The 25,406-nt window shown below is 54.7% G+C and overlaps 1 protein-coding gene across 3 annotated transcripts in view; it reads right to left on the bottom strand.

Annotated features, from left to right (window-relative positions):
• Positions 1 to 25,406, bottom strand: part of TSPAN18 (tetraspanin 18) — a 179,828-nt gene that overhangs the window by 45,036 nt on the left and 109,386 nt on the right. For 2 of the 3 annotated variants that reach the window (XM_045808766.2, XM_087854766.1), the window contains exon 3: positions 14,066 to 14,203. The exons of the other annotated variant lie outside the window; for it this stretch is intronic. The gene's annotated coding sequence lies outside the window, so the exon portion shown is untranslated. The remainder of the gene's footprint in view (positions 1 to 14,065; positions 14,204 to 25,406) is intronic. 3 annotated transcript variants of the gene reach the window in all.

Here is a 25,406-nt window from a genome sequence, read left to right as displayed (position 1 = left end):
GTCCCCGCTGGCCTGATCTTCCAGCCCCCACCCCCAGGAAGCGCTGTCCGTCTGTCTAGCGCTCCGGGCCTGGCTCTGCTTCCAGAAGACAGCTCTTTGTTCTTTCCTGTCTGCCCAGAATCGAGATTCTCTGACTAGGAGGGAGCTTAAAGGCTATTTGCTTAATCGTATTAAAAAGGGCTGGAATGGTATCGAATATGAACTGACTTTTGGTGAGGTTTCTTTTATTCTTGATTCTCAGGTGACTTCTATTTCTTTTTTTCTCATAAGGAACATGTATGATTCGTGATTATTCATTCACAAATCATTGTGAACAGGCCATTCAAACCCCCCACTCTGAAGCCGGGTCTCTCTCTGGTTCTCTCACCTTTTCTACTGTTGTCCCCCTAGAGAACTTCTTCAAGCCCTTCAATGCCCAGCTTGACATCTCCTCAGCCCTGAAGCCCTCCCCGATTTCTCCAGCCTAGGCACTGTTTCCTTCTGTTTAGTTCTGCATTTTGGAGATGAGAACACGAGGCCCAGAGAGGGCCAGGGGCCTCGCCAGTCCTCACAGCTAGGTCACGGGTAGTGAGGACTACACGAGAATCCAGAAGGGCTTTTTGTTTACAGCATCCAGGAGCTGGGGGGGAGGCTGGAAATACCCCCCTTGATTCTCAACACCCCCTTCCTTCCCTGGAGCCAGCGCCTGCCCCGTCGGATACAGCTTTGACCTCCATCTTTGTTCTCCTCAGGAATGAGCCAGGGTGCTCTTCTGTCTGCCTCCAGGGGCACAAATCAGTGAGGCATGGGATGAAGAACAGAGAATGGCCTGGTTGTTGTTCCATAAAGGGGAGCGGGGACAGGAAGCACTCGGGGCCCTTCCTCCCTCTCTGGAGCCCAAGGCTGTGTCTGCCACCCCTGCGAGGGCCGGACCCAGCGTCCCTGCCCACCCGGCTCCCACCCCGGCCGCTCCCTGGCTGCTCCGCCCGAGGCCTGGCGTCCACAGCCACGTGGCCCTGGGTCTGAATTTCACTTTGCCCCTGAATAGCTGTGGTTCCACGTACCTGAGTCTTATTCCCAGCAATACTAATGGTTCATACGACAGCCTATCCACGAGGAGCCGGGCCACTGAGTAGGTGTTTTGTATAGGCCATGACTCATCTTCACGTTCCACTTTCAGGCACCCATTGGCACTCCCATTTCTCAGGTAGAATGGCGCCACTTCCCCAAGGCCAAGAGATTGAAGTGATGGAGCTGGGGCTTAAGTCTGGACCTCTGTGGGGGTTACCAGCCCAACTCCCAGCTTACATGGATTGGAGGGGATCATTACACAAGCTAAGCACTCCACCGATAATAATGCATCGAACACGATAGCTTTTCTCATTTTCGTTCCTAATGAGAGCAAGCACTGCGGTGAACCAGCGGGCTGAGCGTCGACAGGCAGGCAAGGCTTCCTGGGGACCCGGCAAGGGGTGGCAGAGCCCCTGGCCGTTTCCACCCATGGCAGAGAGTATTCTTTGGGAGTAAATAGTATCTTACCCTCCAGCTTAAGCCAGACCAGGCTTATCTTTCCCACCGAAAAGCCCACAGCCCAGAGAAAGTTAAGCCCTTCGCTGCTTTCCTAATTGCAGGCTTGCAGCTCTGCTGGGGGACACCAGATCTCTGGGAAAGCCCGAGAAGTGGTCTGGTATTTTGCAGTGGCATCAGAGAGGCTGGCTGTGGGCTGGGCTGTCCAGGTTCCCAAGCCCACGCTGGGTTGGGGGGCACCTGTGGGGGCTGGGGCACATTCCCCTTCTGCACGGGCCTGCCACCCCAGCCCCAGGGCAGGTCTAGCTACAGCGGGGGTCGGGGACATGAAGCCTGGCCTCCCGTTTCATGCCGAGTCCCACTTGGCTAGAAAAGCAAAATGGGTCAGCGGGCTGCCAGACCCATCTTTCTCTTGCAGTTTATGCCACGTTTGTTTCCCTCCTGCCTTTTCCTTTGAAGTGTGGGCAGAACTCGTTCAGACCAGAGGCCCTGACCTTTCCCGGGCCCCCAGTTTCTCTAACAGAGGGTCACTAGATAGGGAGCAGTCCCAGCAGACTCTATGCTGTTGAGGGTTGGGGATCCTCAAGGGGTCCCAGGAGCCAGCCTGGGTCAGCCCAGCCCCTGCCCAACCTCTCTCTCTCATGCTCCCCACTTGGCTGTCCTCCGAAAAGCGCTGGTGGGGCCAGCCATAGACCCATAGGACCAACGTCTAGGTTGGGGGTCTGTGCGGGTCTTGTTGGCAAAACTAGAAACAATGGGTACAAGTTACAAGAAGAGAGCATTCGCCCTGATACAAAGACGAGTGTTCTCCATCTCCTGGGAGGACTGCAAATGTCATATAGCTGTTAAAAGCTGGATTTGAAATCAGAGAGACCTGGGATTTAAATCCTGGCTTCCCCTACTTCCTACCTGTGTGACTTTGGGTAAGTGCCTCAACCCCACTGAGCTACAGTTTTGTCAGCTGTCAAATGATTCCATCTCAGAGGATGGAACCAAAGATCAAATGACGTCAGCAAGCCTGGCGCTTACCATGTGACCAGGAGGCACAAGTTTCCTTCAGTCCCAGGGGTAGTGAGCTGGCTGACACTGGGGGTATTCAAGCAGATGTCAGACGGTCCTAGCGTAGGGTTGCGTACAGACGATTTCCTTCTTGCACTAAAATAAAGATTGCACTCAGTGTCTCTGTGAGCTCTCCCAACTCGAAGAAAACACACTCAGGACGTGGCCTTGGGAAGGTGGGCGTATCAGTGAGTGGGCACTGCCTCCTCGCACCTCTACCAGGATGTAAAAAACAGGCGTCCACACGTGGTATATGCTGCCATTACCACAAAATGTCCAGAAACAGCAAGATCTACAGAGGCAGAGAGGAGACGGGGGGGATTGCCCGGGGCTGGGGGCAGGGACCAGAAACTGATGGCAAGTGGCTACCAGGTTTCTTTCGGGGGTGATGGAAATATCCCCAAATCGCATTATCGTGATGGTTACGCAACTTCTCAAATTTACGACAAACCACTGGATCGCACCTTGAAAATGAGCAAATTTCATAGTATGTAAATTATACGTCTGTAAAACTATTTAAAAAAACCCAAACAGCAACGCCAACAACAAAGTTGAGAGGGGCTGACGCGTGGTTGGGGGTGATGTCCACACCTTGGGGGAAGCGGGGCAGGGGCAGGCGGAGGCCAGAGGTCACGGCCAGTCTCAAGGCTCTTTCTCCACCTGCGGGCTCACAGGTTATTCTTATTTCTTACCCTGTAAGAGAAATGATAACAGACCCACCGGCTGACCTCACGACCACCCTGAAGTGAAGCCCCAGGGATGTGAGCAGACAGATTCTGCAAAAGGTTGGGGAGCCTGGGAAGGGGGCAGCACAAGGAAGGAGGCTACTGGAGACAGGCCTCTCAGAAGCTTCCAGAGATCAGTGCTGGAGGATGGCTCAGGGCATCTTAGAGTCTGGGGTTTCTGAGTTAGGATGAAAGCCCGAGGCTCAGCCTGGCCTCGTCTCTAAGGCACTGGTGGGTCCACCTGAGGGAGGCAAGGGGGGGCGCCAGTCATGTGCTGAGCACGGCTCCCTGCCAGGGAAGGGCTGACATTTATCCTGGGCATGTGACACCCCAGCGTTTGTAGATGAGCCGAGAAGACCTGTGCTCAGAGTCTACACACCAAGGAGAGAGCTGACTTGCTCACGGCTGCCTCTGTGCAAAGCAGGAAAATAACTTTACAAGCAATCTGAACCTTGCTGTCTTGACTGGTAGTGAGCTCTCCATTGCCAGTAGTATGTAAGCAGAAGATCAATGAACACCTCTCAAGGAGTCAAAACAGCTGATCTTGAAACCCCTTCCTGTCCAGTTAGTCCGTGAGGCCACAAAGCCTTGCTGTTCATTTTCCTCGAGGGTTAAATCTGTCCTCAGAATCAAGCTGAAAGGCCTGAGCCATCCTGAAGCTGGAGGCCTGGCTGGCACCTCCTTCCCTAGAACCGTAGCTCCTCTGAGCGCTCACCGCAAATCTGCACTGATTGCTGGTTTGGGCTAATGTGATGCTTGAATACACACAGGCCAGGCGGGGGCAGGCACTGCAGGGCTCTGAGCGAAGGCATTTGAGCCTGAACTACCCCAGAAGTGGGTGCCTGGGAAGCAGGGGCTGCCAGCCCAAAGCAGCTGCTGAGCCAGTCACAGGGGGCCATGTCCGGCCCTCCAGCCGGAGGCCGGTTGCATACCTGCCCCACCCTCCGGGGTAGGGGCCTTCTCTCTCCCTAGCTCTGGCCTCCCTAAGGACTCAGGAGCCTGGCTGCAGTTTGCAAGTTCCCTCCTCTCAGCCCCGACTCACCACAGGATGAGCTCATCAGAGGCCCCTTCCCAAACAAGAGCCCCAGGCCTGGGAGAGGCCCCGTTCCCTTTCAAGTGCCTGCCTGGCCCTAGGAAGGCATTGAGGGAGGCTGGGGCCTCTGAAGGAGGCTGGGCCTCCGAGGAGGTGGGCTGGGGACTTCCCCTGCCACCTCCATGGGGCTGGCAGGCCAGTACTGAGGTGCAGGGAGGCCAGGGACCTCCTGACCCAGCCCAACAGTGGCCTGGGTCCCAGCCTCTACCCAGCTCCACCGTCAGAGGGGGTCTGGGCTCCCTCTTGCATTTCTTGGCGCCGCCTCTCCAGGTCTGGAACCTAGCCATGCAGACCCTTTGTAGTCTCCTCTCCCTCAGAGACGGTAAATGGAGACTCTTGGGGGTGGAAGGCACGAAAGCCCAGACTAATTACAGTGCAAAACAGTTACACAGTGTTCTGGAGGTACTAAGAGCTGGACAGAAGAACGCCACCTGGGCTTCGACACGCAGTAGGCGTGGCTCCCCAGTGGGAATGTTCTGGCAACAGGGCAGGGCTCCTCCAAGACCCAGGGTATCCCAGCCCCACCCTGCCTCCGGCTCCCCATCCCAGGCACAGCCCTGCCTTCCAGAAGACACTCCAACACCTGCTGTGGTCTAGAGAGACCCTTTATCTCAACCACCCATCTTCCCAGGGTACAGATCTTCCCTCCCCCCTGCATAACCCTTTACCTGGCTCTCCAGCACTGCTGGGGAAACCCCACTCAGAGCACAAGAGGCCCATTGACTAGCCCTCCCCTCCCCCACACCCTCCTCCGCTCTAGCCCAGCACGACCCACTTGTAGGTCCTGAAGGCCTCTTCTCTAGCATGCCCCAGGGACTTTGCATGTGCTGATCCCGCTGCCAGGAATCCACTTCCCTCCACCAAGTCACACACAGATTTCTTTGTCTACCTCTAAGTCAGTCATTCATAATCCAAGCCCCTCCCAGCACCTCCCCTTCCCCAGCATAAGCCCCATCACCCCTTTCACGCACCACTGCTCCAGTGCGTTAGACCGCCTGCCACCTGCCTGTGGAGGTCAGTGAGTCTCAAACTCGAGTTTGCATCAGAATCCCCTGGGGAACCTGTCGAAGTCCAGATTGCTGGATCTCACCCGCAAATCTCCGATTCATGAGGTCTGGGGTGGGAGTCGGCAGATCTGCATTTCTAACAAGTTCCCAGGCAATGCTGATGCTTCTGGTCTGAGGACCCCATTTGAGAACTGCTGTTTAAACCCCGAGTTCCTTTGAGATCAATGTTGTCTGATTTTTCTTTCACCTCTAGTCTTGGAACGAATCTGGTTTATAGTGGGTGCTGAGGACACAAAGGAATGAGAGGTACTGATTGATCTGTTACAGCCAGTGTGGGGGCAGGAGAACCTACTGAGACAAGTTGTCCTGATTTGTTCACTCTGCTGCGGGAGCTCTCTCTCCCTCTTCCCAAGACGGTGGCCAAGTCTTTGGCTCCCATGTCTTGGGGGCTGCTGGCTGCCAAGGCCAGGCACGGAGGTTGCTGGGCCCAGGAAGATAGGCCACCTTCTGGGCCCTGGAACCTTCTCGGAGGGCATAGGCTGGAGCCCGCAGAGGTGGAGAGAGAGCCCAGGCAGAGGCAGCACGCCCAGGGAGAGAGTTGTTGAACATCTCTGGACATCAGCAAGAAGTAGAGTGGGGGGGGTCCAAGAGCTACAGGCTCAAGGGCCTCGATCCTGGACCAGCCTTCACAGGCGGTGACGGGACTTCCAGGGGGCCACCCTGAGATGCCTGGGAGAGCCTGGGCGTCTATGCACCCAAACTCATGTCTTTGAGCTGCAACCAAAAACACCCTACTGGGCCCGGGGTGGCATGGAAATGGCCACTTCCCACTCACCCTCACTGGACCCCAAGGCTTAGCCCATTAATGTTCTGGGCCACACAGAAGCCACCAAGACTCCTACAGGATCATAGGGGGCAAGAATCCTCGCTTCCCAACATGCCTGGGAGGGAACGTCCTTCAAACGGGCAGAAGGGGCTCCGTGGCAGATGGTCAGGTCTGAAGAAGTAAAGGCAGGTGGCATATCTTGCACACCAGTGATGGTAAAATCCAAACCTGCTCCAAGTCCACTTAGCCCCGATGATACGCCGGCCCAGGCGAAGCTCGGGGCGCTGCCTGAAAGGGGAAGCTGTGGGGCAGCAGAGGGCGCAGACGTGGAAGGGCAGACTCCCGGCAGGTGGACAGGAATGAGCAAATGTCCTGCCAGGAACATGGAAGCTCGGAAGGGACTGAGCCCGGGGCTCCATGGCAGAAGAGGGAGCCTGGGCACGTGGCCAGACACGGTGTCTGCAAATCTGTCCCTCCAAGCCTGGCCTGAATGTGGCGTGCCCTGGGCCCCCTGCCCAGACTCTAGGACACAGAACACTGGAGAGCCTCAAGACTCAGAGCGAACTGCAGCAGGGAGGCCAGGCTGCCCCGAGTACACGGGCTGGTCCCTCTGCCCCCCCCCCCCCCCCGCTGCAATGGGACACTGAGGCCTGGAAGCCTGGCCTGGATGGCAATTCAACACAACAGCCACCTGGTCACCAACCCCATCTGACTGCACACCTGTCCCCTGCTCTTGGGGAGAAAAAAAGGGAGGAAAGTTCTAGACTTGGAGGCTGCACATTCAAAGAGAATGTGGCTAGGAAAGGGAAGGAGCCACCTGGTAGTGGCAGGGGGGTGGGGGGGACTTGGGATTTGCTTTTTAATTTAAACCCTTTTGGATCATTTGAATTTTTAAGGACCATGTATTATTCCTGTAACAATAACTTTTAAATATAATTTTTGTCTTAAAAACACAGGGCAGTTCTGCAAAAATCTGTTTGGAAGAGAGAAGCTTATGCAACAAATCGCATAAGGGGTCATTAAATACATCATCATAATCTTTCTGGTGCGTTCGCCACATGCCCAGAGCTCTGTTCTGTGTTTTTACACCCATTATTTAATCTAAGCTCATCATGGCCCTATGTGTTGGATGCTATTACTGCTATCATTTTCCAGATGAGAAAATAGAATTTGAGACTAAGTACCAGGCGCAAGTTCACCCCGCCTTGGAGCTGGGCTCTGAACTCTGCTGCGTCTGACGGCTGCAAGCTCTCACCTTAGATCCTGCACCGCCGCTAAGAAACGGACAAGCTCACAAACATTTGTTCTGAGTCCGCTCCGCGACTTGAAAACCATGTTGCCCGGGAGCCCAACTCTAATTGTTACAGGCAAACAAAGCCAGAGCCTGCTGTGTCCAACCACCTTGCAAATTTGGATTGAGACTGGGGAAGCATGTATTGCACGGAGTCCACTGTCATCTGTCCATCTGTCCGTCTATTCACCAGCCGCTAACTGGAGGCCCCGGGTGCCTGGTTCCGTGCTGGATGCTGGCAGCAGGAGAGGGCGCACGGCCCACAGCCACCAGGAGAGGACCAGGAGAGGACCAGGAGAGCACAGCGCAGACTGGGCCCCTTGGTGCCTTCCTATTTGCCGGCATCGTGTCCTCTGGAAATTTCCAAAACCTCTTGCAATTCAGGATCCAAACAGGCATTAATGGGGGTGCAAATGAAACACAGCCCTGCGATCCACGCCCAGCAGCAAGTCCTTCCTCTCCAAAGTACTTAGTTTGCAGAACGCTGAAGCAGGGCTTGGCAAGCCGAGCCATCTCCCTGGCCCAGGTGCGGTGCTGAGTCAACTGTGGTGGGTTCTTTGGCATTTCACCTGGGCTCGAGCCCCGAGATGGAAAGGGACAGGTTATGAAAGCTCCAGGAGCCTGGGAGACAGGGGTGGGATTTCTCCCAGGGCTCCAGCCTGCAGACCCGAGCACACTCATGCTTGGCGTGAGTCCTGCGGCAATGGTGTCAGTGGGAACAGCTGGAAGGCAGAGGCAGCCCCGAAGTGCAGGCGGGGTGCTGAGAGCAGGGAGCCTGGCTGTCCTGTTCAACTTTCGGAGGCCTGGGCTCACAGCAGGTGTTCACCTAATGTTTGATGATCGAGTGAATGAATGCGATGTTGAGGAAGGCAGCTCTACCCAGGTTTGGACATGGGAGGGGAGTGACTTGGCCCAATCACCATATTTGGGGGACATGGACTTAAGCTGCCCTCTAGGCTCCTAGACACTGAAGGCTCTACTGAGGATTCCTCCCACAGAGTCATAAAACTGAAAGTATAAATAAGAACACCAGTAGCATGAGCGCTAGTACTGACCCTCCGGCGAGCACGCTGATAAGCCCTCTCTCTCTGTCATCTCATGAAACCTCCACATTAGGCCTATGAGATGTATAGTTTCATTGTCCCCAGTTAATAGATGAGAACACCAAGGCTCAGAGGCTCCAGGCCATACTATTAGCAGAGCTAGGATGTGCACCCAGGCCTGACTTGGAAGAAAACCCTGAAGCTGGGAGGGGCCTCCCACCTAGTTTAAAACCGACAAAGCACGGGACAGGGAGGCTGAGGACATCAGTAGCAGGGCTGTGACCGGAGACCAAGTCTTCTGACTTCCAGCCCCGGCTCTGTTGTGACTTGCGAAGCTGCCTGGGACCAGCTTTTCTCTGTTCTGTAAAGAATCTCAGAGATGGGGGGATTCATTCTTCTCAGTCCCTGCGCAGCACCCCCTCTTCTGAAGGACCCCTCCCCGGCTCTCTTTCCTGAGGCTTGAGGGTATAGAAGGAAAATGGAAGAGCCACTTGACTCCAAACCCGGGCTGTGGTTTAAGGCCGACTTGAGAAGGGCAGCCTGCACAGCCAAGCCTGGAGGCCAGCAGGGAAGAAGCTGTCTGCACTCATCTCATTTCCTGCCTGGCACAGTCTTCCAAGCCCCAGGGTCCCACCTCCAGGCTTTTGCTCTCGCTGTTTCTTCCTCCTGGGATGCCCTTCCCAACACCCTTGCCAGGTCCCCTGTCCCATCCCAGTTTTCAAAGCCCCGTTGGAATGCACCACATTCCTTGACTTCCTATCACTGTCACCACCCAGAAGTGAGCTCTCCATCTGGCCCTGGAACCCCCAAGCCTTCCTTTATCATCTTGCTCCGAACCCTCTTGCTCTTTACCTTGTATGTCAGGGATTTGCTTTCATGTCTGTCTCCCTATGACAGGCCAGGAGCCCCTTAGGAAGCTGATCTCTGAGGCATCTCGCATGAGCGAGGTAGGCGGGAGTGAAGGCTGGCCAATTCTTCCCGTTTACTTAGGCACACCCCCAGACTGGGTCTCTAACCCTGGCCTCCGTTTCCTCTCCAGGACTTTCAGCGTGAGGACCAAGCCCTTCCAGTATCTCTGTAGCCTCAGTCCTAAGAGGGAGCTTTGAAAAATCGTGTGGAAAAAAATCACCCCACAGACATTGACCAAGTTCAACCGGGGCTCGGCAGTGAACGAGACACTGGACAAGGGGTGGAGGCGAGACACCCAGAGGAAGCGTCCTGCCCTCAGGGGATCTCCCAGGGGAGAGGGCAGGGACCTTCCCGCCTTGCTCACTCGCTCCCCGGCACCGAACCAGCGTCGGGCGCGTGGTAAGCACGCACTAGGCATGGGCTGCAGAAGTGAACGGACCCGCGTTGACCCCGCAGCACCGAGCACACCATATAAGGCAGGGCGGTGCTGACCGCTGAGCTGGTCCGTGCGGTGAGTCAGAGCTGCAGATCCACAGGCCAGAGACACTGAGAGAGAGAGACTGGGGAAGGGGGCGGAGGTTTGTGGTTGACCGAAATCAAGCAAAGGACAGAACATAAAAAGCACTTGGCCACAGCTGCCCGGGACGCAGCATCATATGCTGTGGTTTTCGATCTTTTTCTTGCAGAACAATCTTTTTTCAAATGAAATCATACACCGCACGCTAAATGCGTAACAGAGCTGCCACGGCGGATGTCGGCTACTGCCGAGAGGCTGCTCTGCTCTCACGTACCCGGAAACCCCACAGAGGCCCCTGGGCTCCAGAGATGGGGGTCCTGCTCAGTCAGACCCTGCCTCCTTCCCCTCCCCCTTCCCTCTGAGACTCCCCAGAGCGGCCGCGGCTGCGGGGAGGGCTGCGGGTGCTCTTCTGGGAAGGAGGCCCTCCTAGGCCGGGGTCTTCTGGGAGCCGGTCTGGGGCAAATACCCGCTAAAAGCCGCTCAAGAAACTTTCCTTAGCCATGAGGAAGTGGGAAGAGAAAGGAAAAGGTCCTTCCAGCAAGCGGAGGGGAACCCACGGCAGCCAGCTATGGGGTGGCTGAAATATTGGGGGCGGGGTAGCTAGGGAGCACGGGGACTCCGTGTGGGAAGGACTTTCGGGGGCAGTCCTTTTGGAAACTGAAGCATCACCTGCAGTACATTGTGCGAGTGTGTGAGTACGTGTGTGAGCGCATGGAGTGTGTGCGTGTGTGTGCATAAATCAGGCTTTCAGATATCAGATCCATAGAGCCCGAGGCACGCCTGTCAGGGAAAGGCCACCCCAGTGCTGTAAACTACAGGAAGGACCCACTGGGGACAAATCAGCATTCCCGTTTGCTCCACGTCCCCCACCCCCTGCCATGGCACCAACAGAGTCCTCTGTTGTTTCCTCTGCCTAGCATTCCTTCCTCCTTCATAAACTAGCACCCAGATTTTCCCTTTGGGGTTCCCTCCCTCTCCCAATTTCAGGCCAATTGTCCCCTCCACCCACAGCACATACGGCCCCACCGCCGTCCAAAACTGACCCAGTCCAGCCAGTCAGCACATTCGCTCCTCCTCCTTTCAGTAATTGGTCAGAAATGGTCACGTGATCAGAGATCAGCCAATAAGCTTCAACTCTGGAACTTTTGTTGGAGCTCCTGGGAAAAAGCAGCTCTCCTTTCACGGGCTTGGAAATGAGCGGGACATGGGTCTGGAGCTGTTGGTCACTGTCCCCCCACCCCATGGGGTACCCAGGACAGAAACCCCCAAGGAGGGAAGCAGAGGGCACAGACATGGGCACCATTTCAGCCTTGGGTTCAGCTCTGCCTTGAACACCAATAAACAGGCCCCAAATGGTCAATATATTGGAAACCAATAAATTGCTTGTCCTGCTTAGTCAGGTTGGAGTTGAGGATTGGCTCCCAACTGTCGTGGCATCTGACCTCAGTCCGGCCTTTGTCCCTGGTCTCCCCTGCAGCCAGCCATCATTTCTGGCCTGTCGCTGGCTTTTGATGAGCTGAGCAGCAGCTCCAGCCTTCCCCAGTTGAGCCTGGGGCCCTCAGACTCAAGGACTGGCCAGAGGCCAGCAGCCTGGCTGGACTCGCCTGCATCCCAGCCTTCCTGGCCGTCTGGCACCCCCTGAGGGGTGTGTTTTGGCTGTTCTAACTTTGGCTCGGGTCCACTCACTTTGTCCCTGGCCCTCATTGTTCTCCCTCATTGACCTTGGGCTCGAGTAGGGGAGACAGACACTAAACAATGAATGAGAACTCTGGAAAGCAGCCACTCCTGACCTTGTGGCAGGAAGAGTCACCCCAGGGCTTTGGTCTACAGTCTCAGGGAGACGGCCATGGGCGGAGGCTGCAGGGGGGTGGCGGGAGAGTACTGGGCTCACATGTCAAACAGGCTGGGGAAAGTTCCAGAATCTCTTACCTGCCTTACCACCTTGGGCAAGCTGCCCCTCCAAGTTTTATAATCCCCAACTCTAAAATGGGGATCATGTCACTACACACCTAACAGAAAGACTAAAATGCACAAAACTGACAGCAGCAACTGCTGATGAGAATGTGGAGCAACAGGAACTCCCATTCATTGCTGGTGGGAACGCAAAATGGGGCAGCCGCTTTGGAAGGCAGCTTGGCGGGGTTTCTTAAAAAGCCAAGTATATTCTTACCCATATGATCTAGCAATCATGCTCCTAGGTGGTGACCCAACTGGCTCACACTTACGTCCACCCAAAAACCCGCATGTGAACACAGAGCGGCTTTAGTCATAATCACCTAAAATCGGAAGCAACCAAGATATCCTTCAGCAAGTGAATGGATAAGCAAGCAGTGGTACAGCCAATGGAATATTACCCAGCAATAAAAAGAAATGAGCCATCAAGCCATGAGAAGACATGGAGGATATTTTTTTTTCATTTTCATTTTCATTTTTTTTTTTTTTTAAGATTTTATTTTATTTTATTCGACAGAGATAGAGACAGCCAGCGAGAGAGGGAACACAAGCAGGGGGAGTGGGAGAGGAAGAAGCAGGCTCTTAGCTGAGGAGCCTGATGTGGGGCTCGATCCTGTAACGCCGGGATCACGCCCTGAGCCGAAGGCAGACGCTTAACCGCTGTGCCACCCAGGCGCCCCTCATTTTCATTTTTTAAATAATTTTTTAATTAAAGATTTTATTTATTTGAGAGAGACAGCAGGAGCAGAGGGGAAGAGCAGAGGGAGAGGGAGAAGCAGACTCCCCGCTGAGCAGGGAGCCCGATGCAGGCCTCCAACCCAGGACCCTGTGATCATGACCTAAGCCAAAGGGAGATGCTTAACCGACTGAGCCACCCAGGTGCCCCAGTCATGGGAGAAATTTAAATGCACGTTGCTAAGTGAAAGAAGCCCGTCTGAAAGACTACCTACTGTATGAGTCCAATTATATGACGTTCTGGAAAAGGCAAAAGCATGGGGACAGTGAAATGATCACTGGTTGCCAGAGGGACGAAGCAGGGAGGGAGGGTGAATAAAGGGGTAGATCACCATATCTGGCAAGGTGGAGGGTCCCCCAGGATCCATTTTCCCCTTCTCCCTTCAAAATAGAGTTGCAATTGGGCAGACAGCCACCCAGAATGAAGACTACAATTCCCAGCGTCCTTGCAGCTAAGCGTGCCACATGACTGCATTCTGGCCAATGGGACGTGGATACAGTGACATGTGTACTCTTTTAAAGGAAGTGGCGCCCTCTCCTCTTCTGGTTTCCTCCTTCTGGCTGAGAAGGACGGAGAGGCTGTCATGGGCCATCATGGATCACGTAGACCAGCGATGATGAAGCCACAAGATGGACAAAGCTGGGACCCTAACGCTTTTGTATGGAATAATCCTCCTCACTCAGAATCTTACTTGGAGAAAAATCAACCTCTCTCTTGTTGAAGGAACTATTACTAGGGGTTTTTGTCACACACAACCAAACCCATGTCCAGACTAATGCAAGGGCCTTCAAGGACTGTCCGGAAGGTCCTTTAGAAAATAGGCAAATCATCTTCACACGCTCATTCATTCAACGGATCAAAGCCAGTTTACTGTGCTGGGATCTTGGGATTCAATTAAGAATGAGGCAGACGAACCCCTGCCCTCATAGACTCCATCTTGTGGTGCAGAAGACACACCATCAACGTGAGAACGAACAAATCGCGGATTGTCATGAGGGCAGGAGTGCTATTAGTAACAGTTAACATCTCTTGAATTCCGAGCTTACTATGTGTCTGTCCTGTTCTAAGCCCTTTTCATATATTACCTTATTTTTATCTTCACCACAAACCCAGAAGTTGGGTGCTGTTGCTTCCTTGTTTGACCGAAAAGGAAGCCGAGACACAGAAAGGTTGAGGAAATTGCCCAAGGTCACACAGCTAGTAATTGATGGTTTCAGGATTTGAACCCAGGTCTGCAGGACGTTCAAGCCTGAACCACCAGGCTCTCCTGCTAATGAAGGGTATGAAAGAAGACACTGTGATAAAGGATGACAGGGTGACCTGCTGCTGGTTTCTATTAGCAACAGGGACAACAGACATAGCCGTAGAATCACATGCTGAGTAAGCCTGAACTCCCTTACCTGGATGCCCGCTGTTGGGAGGTCTGGAAAAGGATCGGGCCTGTTTCTAGACGCCAAAGTCAAAGGTTTCAAGTTGCTCCGAGGACGGCGTCAGAGGTCCTGGCCACTGCAAGCTTGGGCCGTCCAGGAGATGTCCACCTGTCGCAGAGAAGCAGATCAGCCATAACTGCGGGGCTGGGGGGGAGATCTTATCAGCTCATGCTGCCCCAGGGGGCTCCTTTCTGTTTGAGATACTCTCCAGGCCTGAGGGGGCCACGAGATGGGGCAAAGATGGCAAGAACCCGGGGTCATGCATCAGGATAGAGGTCCCAGCTGAACTTGCCTGGAAACAAGTCTAAGACACAAAGATACGCATACGCCTGTGTGTGTACGCCCTGAATAAAAATACAGAAGCATCACACCCACCGTGTCTAGCACAGTGCCCTTTATGGAGCGGGGAAGCTCGACAAATGTTTCACGGTTTGCTTTGATGTAAAACATGAACGTATATGTTGGAGTGAGTGGGTGGAAACTCCGTGAGAGTTTGAGTGCCTTGGAGGAATGATCCTTCTTCGTGTAAAAATTCATTCTTGGGATGCGCCAGCTGCCAGACCAATGGCTTCATTTTACCAATGAGGAAACTGATATCCAGAGAGGGGCCCCCTGGAGCGGCCCGGGCACACGGCAGGGGTCTGCTGCATGCCACCAGGTGGATGCTGGTCACGGATGAGAGCCACGAATTGTTTCCCGGCTGTATCCAAACCTGGACAAGGAGTGAAAGGCAGTGCCCGCCACGGTCAGAAGCATGGTCTTTGGAGGCAGGTAGATCATGGCCACGTGCTGGGGACATTTTTTTCCAGAAGTGGACCCTGGGTGAGTCAGGGGTCCTCTCAGAGCATCAGTCTCCTCATCTATAAATCCTCTCTTTGAGGATTGCAGACAGTTAAAATGACTTTCATAAGTCCGTGAAGCCCGCAGCAGAGCCTTCGCTCACTAAATGTTAGGGACGTGGTGCAGAGGAGGGTACTGTGAGTGCCTGCAGGGGGAGGGGAGCACTGCACCGGGAGCCGCTTTGTGTCCTGGGCGAGTCTTCAGGCAAAAATCTCTCCATTCCACCAGTCATTCATGCCCGCTGCCCGCACCTTTCTCCCCCTTCTCTGCCTCTCCTGGACCAGCATGGGTCCACGGCCCAGCATACCTGCCTCTCCCTGCGGGCTGCGAATGCCCCACCTGCCCATGGGATCCCCACCCCCCAGCCCACATGCCAACAGCCAGCAAAATGCAAATGTCATTAGCACGCTGCGAGCTGGTGAGCGCTAATGTCACCAACTGGGGTGTGGGAGCGAATTCCCCAGGAGGGGTGGCATTCTCGGCTTTTTCCAGAAGGGGAAGATAGAGAAATCAATAAATGGCTGCAGGAAAGAGGGGACAACAGAGACTGCTTTAGCAGCATGCCGGGTAGCTGTGCCTTCCTCGGGGGCTCCCCACGCGCCTGGGGTCCCTGCCTCCGCCCCCATCTGGATGATGGCTGTGTCTCAGCCTCTCTGGGCCTCTTCCCCATACACACTTGATAAAGAGGCTCATCTGGGGGACCCCCAGCCTCCACCTTTCGTTTCTACCCCAACCCAAGCTCCCTCAAACATGCTGAAAGAAGCAGACCACCCACTCAATTAACAGACCCCTGGCAGGGGGGAGTCTTCACTCTCAGGAGGAGGCAGCCACAGAGGACCCCCCAGCCCCTACCCCAGGACTGGCAGACAGGAGTCTTGGGATCCAGTCCCAACGCCACACTAACTTGCTTTGAGCACTCAGGCACGTCCTCTCGTTTGTGGGGCCTTGGTTTTTCCATCTGTGAAAGGGGGTGCTGGGCCCACTGGCAGTCCCTACAATCTCTCACAGTCAAATCTAAAGCCCGGCTCTAGTAACTCACAAGCTGAGATACCAATGTAAGGCCCCTCCTCCCCTGACTTCCTGATGACAATGGCACTGATAACCCGAGCAGGCACACTGAGGCTTCCTGGAGGAGGGGGCAGATGTGTGTGTGTGTGGAGATGAGAACAGGGTGCTGGGGGAATGGGGCAGGGTAAGCAAGGGCATGGAGGTACCCAAGTGGGGAGCCTTGAGCCAGGGCTGCCTGTCAGGGAAGAGTGGGAGCTGAGATGCAAAGGTCCTGGGGTCAGTGCCTCATGTGCATTTCCTCATTTAATCCTCACTGTGCTATCATTCCCATTTTATTGATGAGAAAGTGAGGCTCAGAGTAGTTAAGTAACTCGGCGGATGCATGGCTGTTAAATAGCACAGATCGGATTTGAACCCATTGCTGATTTCAGAACAGAAGCTCTTGAGCGCTGGGGGACGCCGCCCTCCATCTAGACGGTTTAAAATAGAATGTGAATTAGAGAAATTTAGGATCCTGTGTGTCATAAACACCTGCAGATGAGCTCACGGTGGCACTGGAGGGTGGGCAACACTGCGGCCTGGAGAGGAAGCTCAGTGTGTGAACGTGTGTACGTTGTCCGTGTGTATCTGTCACTGTTAAGTGAAGCTCCAGCCCTGAGTCCAGGCCTAGCAATGCCAGATGGGTAGGACGAGGCTGAGAGGCTGTCGGGGCTGGGGAGCAGGCAGTCAGAAGGCCCAGGCCATCCTGCAGCAGCCCAGGAAGCCCTGCTCTCCAGCTGTGAGCTGGGCCTGGCCTGTGTCACCTTCCCTGGCTTCCATATGACCAGAGGCCGATCCCCCGGCCACCAGGGAGAGGGGCACATCCTGCCCTTGGCCCGCATCTCCTTTGGCTCAGTCTCTTTCGCAGTCCCCCAGGCTGCCTGCCCCCGCCGGGGGAACAGGATGTGCAGATGGAGCCCGCAGACACAGGGCGCTGCCGCCAGCAGGTAGGGAAGCCGGCTTCCAGCCCTGGCCCCGCCACGAGCCATGTGCCATGTGCCATGTGATCGGGACTTGCAGCCTGCCTCTCTGAGCCTCAGTGAAAGCCCTCTGAGCTGTGGAGGTGACCACCTACCTAAGGGAAAGTGCATGCAAACTGTAAAGTGCTGTGCCTGCCGCCGTGGTTGTGATTCTAATCCCAGTGGCCAAGATAACCCAGGGAGTCGTAGAGAGTCCCCAGGGAGCCTTGACTGAGAATGCAGCCAATGCCCTTATGTAAGTCCCCTGTTCCCCTCTCCTGGGCCTCAGTTTCCCCACATGCAACACTGAGGATTTTGAGCCCAGATACAGAGTGGTCGACAGCCCCCAGGGTCTAGTTTCCTTTGCCGGGATTTGCCATCAACAAAGTATCTGGATTTCATTTGCCAGAAACCGTAAGGCTATTCGCAAAGCAGGCAACTGAGTACATGGGGCCCAGGACAGGGACATGTTGATGGGAGAGAAGAGGAATATGGTTGGCCTAGAAGGAATGTGACAAATCTGGGAAGATGGAAGGAAGCTTGCAGGAAGGGAGGGAGGCAGAGCTGTTGACAGGTGATGGAACCTGGGCAGAGTCTTTCCCTAAGGCTGCGCTGGCTGGCCCCGGATGTCACAGAGAAGACGCAAGGAGGTCTGTTTCCTGGAGACCACAAGCAGCATGAGGATTGACTCATTGGTGAGCATTCATTGAATCCTTGCTGTGTACCTGGGACCCCAGGGGTGCCAAAGATGAGTGAGGCACAAACTACGCCTTCAGAGAGGCTCACAGTTGTGGGGAAGAGAAAGCAGTGCCCTTGTCTTCAGAATTCAAGGTGATTAAGGAGGGCTCATCACACAGCTCTGAGTTCAGAGGAAGGAGAGGTCCCTCCCAATGTGGGCCCTGGGGAAGGCTTCCTGGAAGAGGGGGCAACTTTACATGTATGGAGATGAGAGGAGGGTGCTGTGGGCAAAGGGGCCAGGGTGAGCAAAGCCATGAGGGTACCCAAGTGTGGGCTGGGTATTCAGGACCATGAGCCGAGGCTGCCTGTTGGGGCAGAGTGGGAAATGAGGCAGGAAGGGAAGGCAGGGGTTGCCTGGGTAAGGTCTTTGAATGCCAGGCCAAGGAAGATGAACTTTGCTCAGAGGCAATGGGGAGCCACTGAAGGTCCTAGAGCAGAGGTGTGCTTCAGGTAGATGAAAAGCAGGAAGGAGCCTAAGCAGTTGGAAACAGATGGTGAGAGGATGGAAGTTCAAGGGGCAGAGCCTGGTAGAAGTGGTGGGAGGGTAAAGGGATCATGGAGGTGGGGCAGGGGTGGGGAGGGGGGGTGCTCCTGAAACTGGCAGGCCAGAGGGAAGGGAGACAGGTGTGGGAGGAAAGGTGCATCTAGACCTGTCGGGCTTGCATCCCAGCTCTGCCAACTGTGCGGCCCCAGGCAGGTCATTTAACCTCTCTGAGCCTGTTTCCTTCTCTATGACGTGAAAAACATAAAGCCCCTTCACAGGGACGTAGGATTGAACCAGATAATAGGAGAAGCACTTTGGACATAGTAAGTGATGGTTGGATGCTTGCTTTCTAAAATTTAAGCATGCATGGCTTTTATTAATTAGTGGTGCCTTTCCGCTGTGAGGACACCGGAGCTCAAAGTCAAATGACTGGCTGTGGCCGGCGGTGCCGGGCCTCGAATCACAGCAGAAGCTAGTTATGAGCAAATAAACCTGGGCTGACTCAGAGAAGAGTCTTGATTTTAAAATATTGCTAAAGAAGAGGGCTGTTTTATGACTTTTGCGCTGTGTGCTTATTAAACCCAAGCTATAAATGTGAACTAATAAGTAAAATGAGTTAAGTTAATGAAAAAAATCAACCTTCAGGACGAATCCATATTACCTAATGGCAGTCCATGAACATAAACATAAAATTTTAAAATACAAGAATGAATTGCAATGCCTAGCAGCTCGAGGAATCTGCAATTTCTTTCTCTGAAAAATAAAAGCTATTGATTTTAGCTTGGGTTCTCATTGCTCATGAGTGAGTCTTTGAGAAGTCATAAAGGAAGGAATTATTTCCAATTGTTTACTCACTAAGGATCATATGTATTGAATTTAAATCGTCTCCGATTCCTAATTAGAACAAACCAAATTAGAATCCGAGTACGGAAGAACTAGAAAGGCCCTTGGAGGCCTCTGAGCTCAGTTTTCTTTGTTTTACTGACCTGGAACCCAAGAGACAGAGAGGGAAAGGCACTTGCCCAAGAGCACACAGCAAATGAGGTAGGAGTCAAGCGAGAACCAGAGCTCCTGGGAGCCAGGTCGGCATCCTCCTCTGGTCCCTGCAGCCTCTGGGATCAGCTCATCCGATCAGGCCTTTTGGGTGGCTGGGTGTTACGCTGGCCTCAGCCCAGGTGGCTCCTATCCTAAGAACTTTCTCCCCACTGCTGAGACAAAAGTAGCCTGCCCAAGAAAGGACCCTCAAGGTCCGTGCAACGTGGAGAGTGAAAGTGAGTGCTAAGACACTGTGGCATACTGTCATATACAGAACCCTTAAGCCCCTGTGCCAGCCCGGTTTTGGGAAGGAGACACACGCATTGGTGGCCTTGGGTTCTGTCTTGAGGGGGCTGCAGAGTGGCATAGCCCCAGGCCCAGGGAGGCTGGGACACAAAGACCTCATTGTATGGTGGGAAAGGGAGGGGGCTCTTAACCCAGCCTGGCTCTCTGCCTCTCTCTCTCTCTCTCTCTCTCTCTCTCACACACACACACACACACACACACACACACACACACACACACGTGAATGAGCACAACAGGACCCAGGGAGCTTTGCCTGTGGCACGGGCACGGGTGCGTGTGTACGTGTGTGCATGTGTGTGCGTGCGTGTGTGTGTGTGTTAAGCTTCGGCCCGCACGCAATTATGAAGCAGGTGTTTAATTATTACCTGAGTGTTATTAATCAACACGATTAATACACAACCCATACCACATAATTACTTTGCAATTACACCAAAACGAAATATTTTATTGCTGAGGGTTTGCTAATTACCCGGCCTTGCCAAAGGACAGGTATAATGGGCAGCAATTTTTCTTCCTTCCTTCCCTCCCTCCTCTGCCTCCCCCTGCCCTCCCATTAATCTCCAGGGCTGAACTCCCCACCACACAGAACTGGGAGCGGAGGCAGGCTGCCGGCTTCTCCCCAAGGTGCTGCCGTGGTGCTCACCTCTGTTTTAATGGGAACCCTAATCATCCTGGTCCTCTTCTCTCTGTCCCCCGCACCCCGGGGGCCTTGAAAATGCACGTCCTTTCCAGAACTCAAGACGGCCTCCTGCAGGCCCGCCACTGGGCCAGGGGTGACCCGGGGAGGCTCTGTAGGCCACTGCCTGGGGCTGAATCCTAGCTCAACCAGTTACCGGCTGTGATCCGGGTCATGTTAACTGTGCCTCAGTTTTCCCACGTGTAACATGGAGAGGATAACAGCAATTAGCTCGGGGTTTCTTTTGAGCATTGAATGTGATACCAGGCATAAGGCACTTAGCATAGCACCTGGCGCAGAGGAAGGCTTTGGGAATACCTATGACTGTCCTTATTTACCCAGAAATGGCCCTTCCACTAATCCTCCCAATCACTGGGTCTCCCAAATGTTCAGGTTTGCGGATTCCACTCTCTCTCCCTCCCCTACCCCAACAGCTCAGTCCCATCTACAGAGAAACATCTCACATTGTCCCCTTCCCACTCTGTGCCAGCTCCAGGGGTCTCACCTCCCTCATCCAAGCCTTTGTCTTCTCTTCTGGCCTACAGCCATAGCCTTTCCCCGGTCCCCCTGCTGCCCCCACCCCATTCCATCCTCCACTGGGAAGGGAGACAGGGCTTCAGGAGTGGAGCTTAGACCAGGTCACTCTCCCACTCAACAGCCTTCTGTAGCTCCCTATTGCCTGTGCAGCAAGGTCCACCTCCCCCTTCCGATGTTCTAGGCCCCAGAAGATCACACATGCCCCCAATTCCTCCCTCATTCCTTAGTTGCTGCAACTAAGTTTCTGATGAAGAGTAAATAAGTGTCTAGCTTGATTTTAGAGGCATCCATGTCCACCAAGCTGGAATGTCCCAGAGCACTTTATAAGCCTGCATGTCTCCACAGACTTGGGGTTTATCCTTCACTGTTCACCTTCTCACCATCCTGGTTTCCTCCTACTTTCCTTGACAAACATCCTCCCTACACCCAACTACATTTAAGAATAGTCACTCCTGGGCGCCTGGGTGGCTCAGTCGGTGAAGCATCTGCCTTCAGCTCAGGTCATGATCCTGGGGTCCTGGGATCGAGTCCCGCCTTGGGTTTCCTGATTAGAGGGGAGTCTGCTTCTCCCTCTCTTTCTACCCATCCTCCCTGCTCATGCTCTCTCTCTCTCTCACTCTCTCTCTCAAATAAGTAATTAAAATCTTAAAAAAAAAAAAAAAAAGAATGGTCAATCTTTCAGGGCACAGTAAATGTCCTGCTAAGCAAAGAGACTATACAAGGGCGCTCAGACGCAGGGCCAGTGTGCGGGCTGTGTGAGAGATGAGCCTAAGGGACATCGCGCTAGCCGCCATCAGGGATGGTGCACACTGGAGAAAGGACCAGGAGACGTGTGTGGGCGCATGGGCATGGCACGCTCACGGCAGCACAGGGGGGCTGGGTACCTACTTCTGAGTGTGCATCGACTCCTCCAGTTACTAAAATATCCAATAGTGTGGGCCATGCATTCGATCACTCAATAAATGTAAGATGTCGGGCTCTGGAGTCAGACCACAGGTGACCCAGTCCCGCCTCTACCTCTGACCAAGCTGTGTGACTTTGGGCTCATGCCTTAACATCTCTGAGACCTCAGTTCTTTCTCATCACATGGGGCTTTCATTGCTCCTTCTGAGAGCTTGCTGCGAGCATGTCATGCACGCTTTGATCAGTGCCTGGCATATGGAAAGAGCCAGACCAATGTGAGCTCTTTTGTTATTAAGAAGAATAAGAGACCCTGGGAATATAGAAACGCCATGCCCCAAGCAGAACATGGCAAAGGGTACTAGATCGGCAGGTGGAGAAGACGCTGCAGAAACATCCCAATGCAAGGCAGTAAAGTGAGAGTCGTGGGTCATTCATTCATCCTCTCAGTCCCTCGGCCAACACTCCTTGAATGCCTCCTGTACAAGTCACTGCGTCAGGCACTGGGGAAGGCAGAGGGAGCCTGGCGCTGTCTCCGCGGTGAGCCCGACACAGCTCACCAACCTCTGGGAGAGGGCAGGGGCCGGGAAAGTTCTGAACCCCGCCCCTGCTATCTCCCCAGAGCCTCAATTGCCTGTCACACCTGGGTGCTAGATGAATGGGCAGCTGCGCTGGGGAAGACGGGGGGGGGGGGGGAGCACCTGGGGGGTAGGCTCCGTTCCACGAGTCGGGGAGAAGGAAAGGCACGCCAAACCCTGGGCACAGCCGAGGCATCAGCACAGGGGCCTTAACTAGCGTGACAGGTGCAGGGCACAGCAAACAGGCTCTGCTTGGCACAGGCGGGAAAGGACAGAGGAGGTGGGGCGGGTGGGCCCTGGGGGCTGGGACAGAAGCCTGGGCCAATAGGCAGCCAATAGAAACTTGTGGAGGGGACCATGGGGACCATCCAAGTCCTAAGTTTTCCTCCTTTGTCTCAAGTTCAAGCCCTGCTCTTGGGGGTCTGAAACTCCCTCCCGGGAAGCTGATGAAAAGGTTTCCAGGGAGCTTGGGATCATCTGTTTCTCCTGCCTGGCATTTGCATAAAGCTCCCTGCTCAGCCACAAGGCAAGGCCACAGGCAAGCTCTGGGTGGCAGCGGGTGCCCGACGAGCCCAGACAGGAAACAGGAAGCGTGCCCGCTCCAGGTAGATGGAGGGAGGGGCAGGCACAGCCAGGATGTCGCTGTTTTCCCTGGGAGGCGACCGGGGTGCAGCCACTCCTCTGCTTGGAGGCACTCAGGCCGCACACGATGAAGGCAACGGGGAAGAGGACCTTCCTTCCACTCCCCGGGGCGTCCCATGTCCTCTCTCCCCGCTGCGATCTGGCTCTTCACTCATGCCCGGGCACACACGCATGCACTCCGGCTCCTTGCCTCCCTCAACGGTGGGCGAGGCTGATTTCCAACATCACTCACTATGTGACCTCGACGCCTTACATGAACATGTCTGAGCCTCAGTTTCTTCGTCTGTAAAGTGGGGACAATGGCACTTCTCGTTCCCAGAGCGAAATGAGAAGACACAAGGAGATTGCCCGGTGCGGCGTCTGGGGCCAAGCGAGCCTCGATAAATGGAAGCTATTATTAGTATTACAATTATAGCTCCAACCACATCCTGAGAAAACCCCAGCCAGGTGGCTTTCTCGGCCCTCTGTGCCATCCTCCCGTCAGCAGGGACCCTGGGAAGCGGCTGAACTTCATCCTGGTCCTCGGTGGGATGGTGTGAGCCCTCCCAGGCCCCTGGCAGCCCCAGCCCTGAAGGGGGACTTTTCCACTCCCCCCCCCAAAGCCACACACAGACATGGCTTGGGAGTTGACCTTAGTTTTCTAGACAAACAATGGTCATTCCTTGGAGCCACAGGGAAAGCAGTCTGGCATTATTAGGGCTTTTAACCTCCCCTGAAATGTGTCATTGCTCACCAGCAGAATGTATTCATATATCACTTGTGAAATAACAATGGGAATAAATCATTCATTCGGAGACACATACCTCTGGGGAAATCCCAGACCTTGACTGACCCCAAGGCTGAAGGCTTTGGCTGTGTTTCTCATTCCTGGAGGAAGGGAGCTGAGAACATTGGCCTTTTCCTCTCTCGGCCCTGGGGACAGGGGTTACCAGGGATCGGGTTGTCTACTCAGGCCTGTACGAGGGAAGGAGCTCATCTGGGCCAGGCCAGCGGGAGAGACCCCACCCCGGGAAGGTGTCCAATCAGGCCAGGCAGTGAGAGCAGGAAGCCTGACCCCACCCACTGCACAGGAGCCGGGGCCTACTGTGCGCGGAGCTGCTGTCCACACAGCATCTGACGCAGGCCTCTCCCAGGAAGCCCCCTCACTAATTCACTTGCACAAGCACGGTCACTCAGGCTCTAGTTCCAGGGAGCCGCCCCCAGACCAGGGGAGCGCCTCAAGGAGACAGACACGGCTTCTGCCGTCATGAGACCCAATGCCCAGCGGGAGTCAAATCTGAGACACGGAGTGATCATGACACGATCCCTTCAACCATGACCTCCCCCACCCCCATGGCCATCAGCATCAAGAGTTTATGACGCGCTGTGCAACCCACTTTCCCTCCTGATCTCATCAAATACCAGCCACAACCCAGCTGGGAGGGTTTGTTATCTCCCATTTTGTAGATGAGGAAGTTGAGGCTCGGACAGATGATACTTTGCCCAAGGTCACTCGCAACTCGTACGCGGCTGCACTTGGATAGGAACTCAGGTCTGCCTGACCCCTGGGCCCCAGCACTAGCCTCCCACCGACAAAGAGCTCCTGAACACCACCGCAGAGACAAGGGGTGGGAAGGTCCAGTGGTTAGGGTCACCCCTGGGCCGAGCTGGCTGTCCCCCTCTGCTACCTCATGTGACTCCTGGGCCACGTGGTTCAGGGGACCGCAGACTGGGGGAGGGAGTTCTGAAAGAAGGCAGAAGTGGGAATCACTGGGGACTGCCTCCGTGTTGTCACGCGGGCCCCTTCCCACACCCCTAGCCTGGGGCTCTCTCCCTCTCAAATGATTCTCATTAATGATGGCTCATCCCACACCCACCACCCCCAAGTCCCGTTATGTCTCAGGCTTTGCAGCTCAGCGGGTAACAGGCAGGGAACGGGAAATTTTACCTGTTAATTTGGTTCCCGAGCCCCTGCTGCCTGCCAAGCCTGAGCAGCCCCATGGCAGGCTCGGGAAGGAGGCAGGGAAAGAGGGATAAGCAGTAAGTGGGGAACACAGCATAGGCGGTCACTGGGGGCTTTGCTGAGGGAGATGGGGGGCCAGTGGGGTCAGGGGAGCTGGGAAGGGCATCTGGTTCCTGGAGCACCTGCCACGGGCTCACTCTGCCTCATTCTCGGTGGGGAAAGGGCCAAACACCTCAAAGAGCCCAAGCTCAGGGAAAGAGTTGCGCCCTGCCAGGCACAGGTGACCCCTGGCCCCTCAGCCTTCCTTCCCACGGCCATCAGTCTTCCTTAACACGGCCTCTCCCTCCTGTATCTTGAGCCCTCGCTACCCTGGGCATCGTGCGCCATGTAACTCTCAAATCCTTTCCCACCCACCCTGCATCAGGTAGTACGATCATCACGCCCACTCCGCCGATGGAGAAACTGAGTTTCAAAGAGGCGACGTGGCCTCAACAAGTGCCACAGGGCATGACTCCGTGACCCCACAGTCCCAGCCCTAGGTGCACGCCCCGAAGAGTGAAGACAGGGGCTGACCGGACCCGTCACGCAAGTTCACAGCCGCCAGAAGGTGGGAAAAGCCCACGTGCC

This window comes from Ursus americanus, chromosome 24 (genome assembly GCF_024610735.1).
Source record: "Ursus americanus isolate L20-20 chromosome 24, mUrsAme1.1.p, whole genome shotgun sequence".
Taxonomy (NCBI): Eukaryota; Metazoa; Chordata; class Mammalia; order Carnivora; family Ursidae; genus Ursus; species Ursus americanus.
The sequence above is the reverse complement of the archived record's forward strand: the minus strand, read 5'-3'. Positions and strand labels throughout refer to the sequence as shown.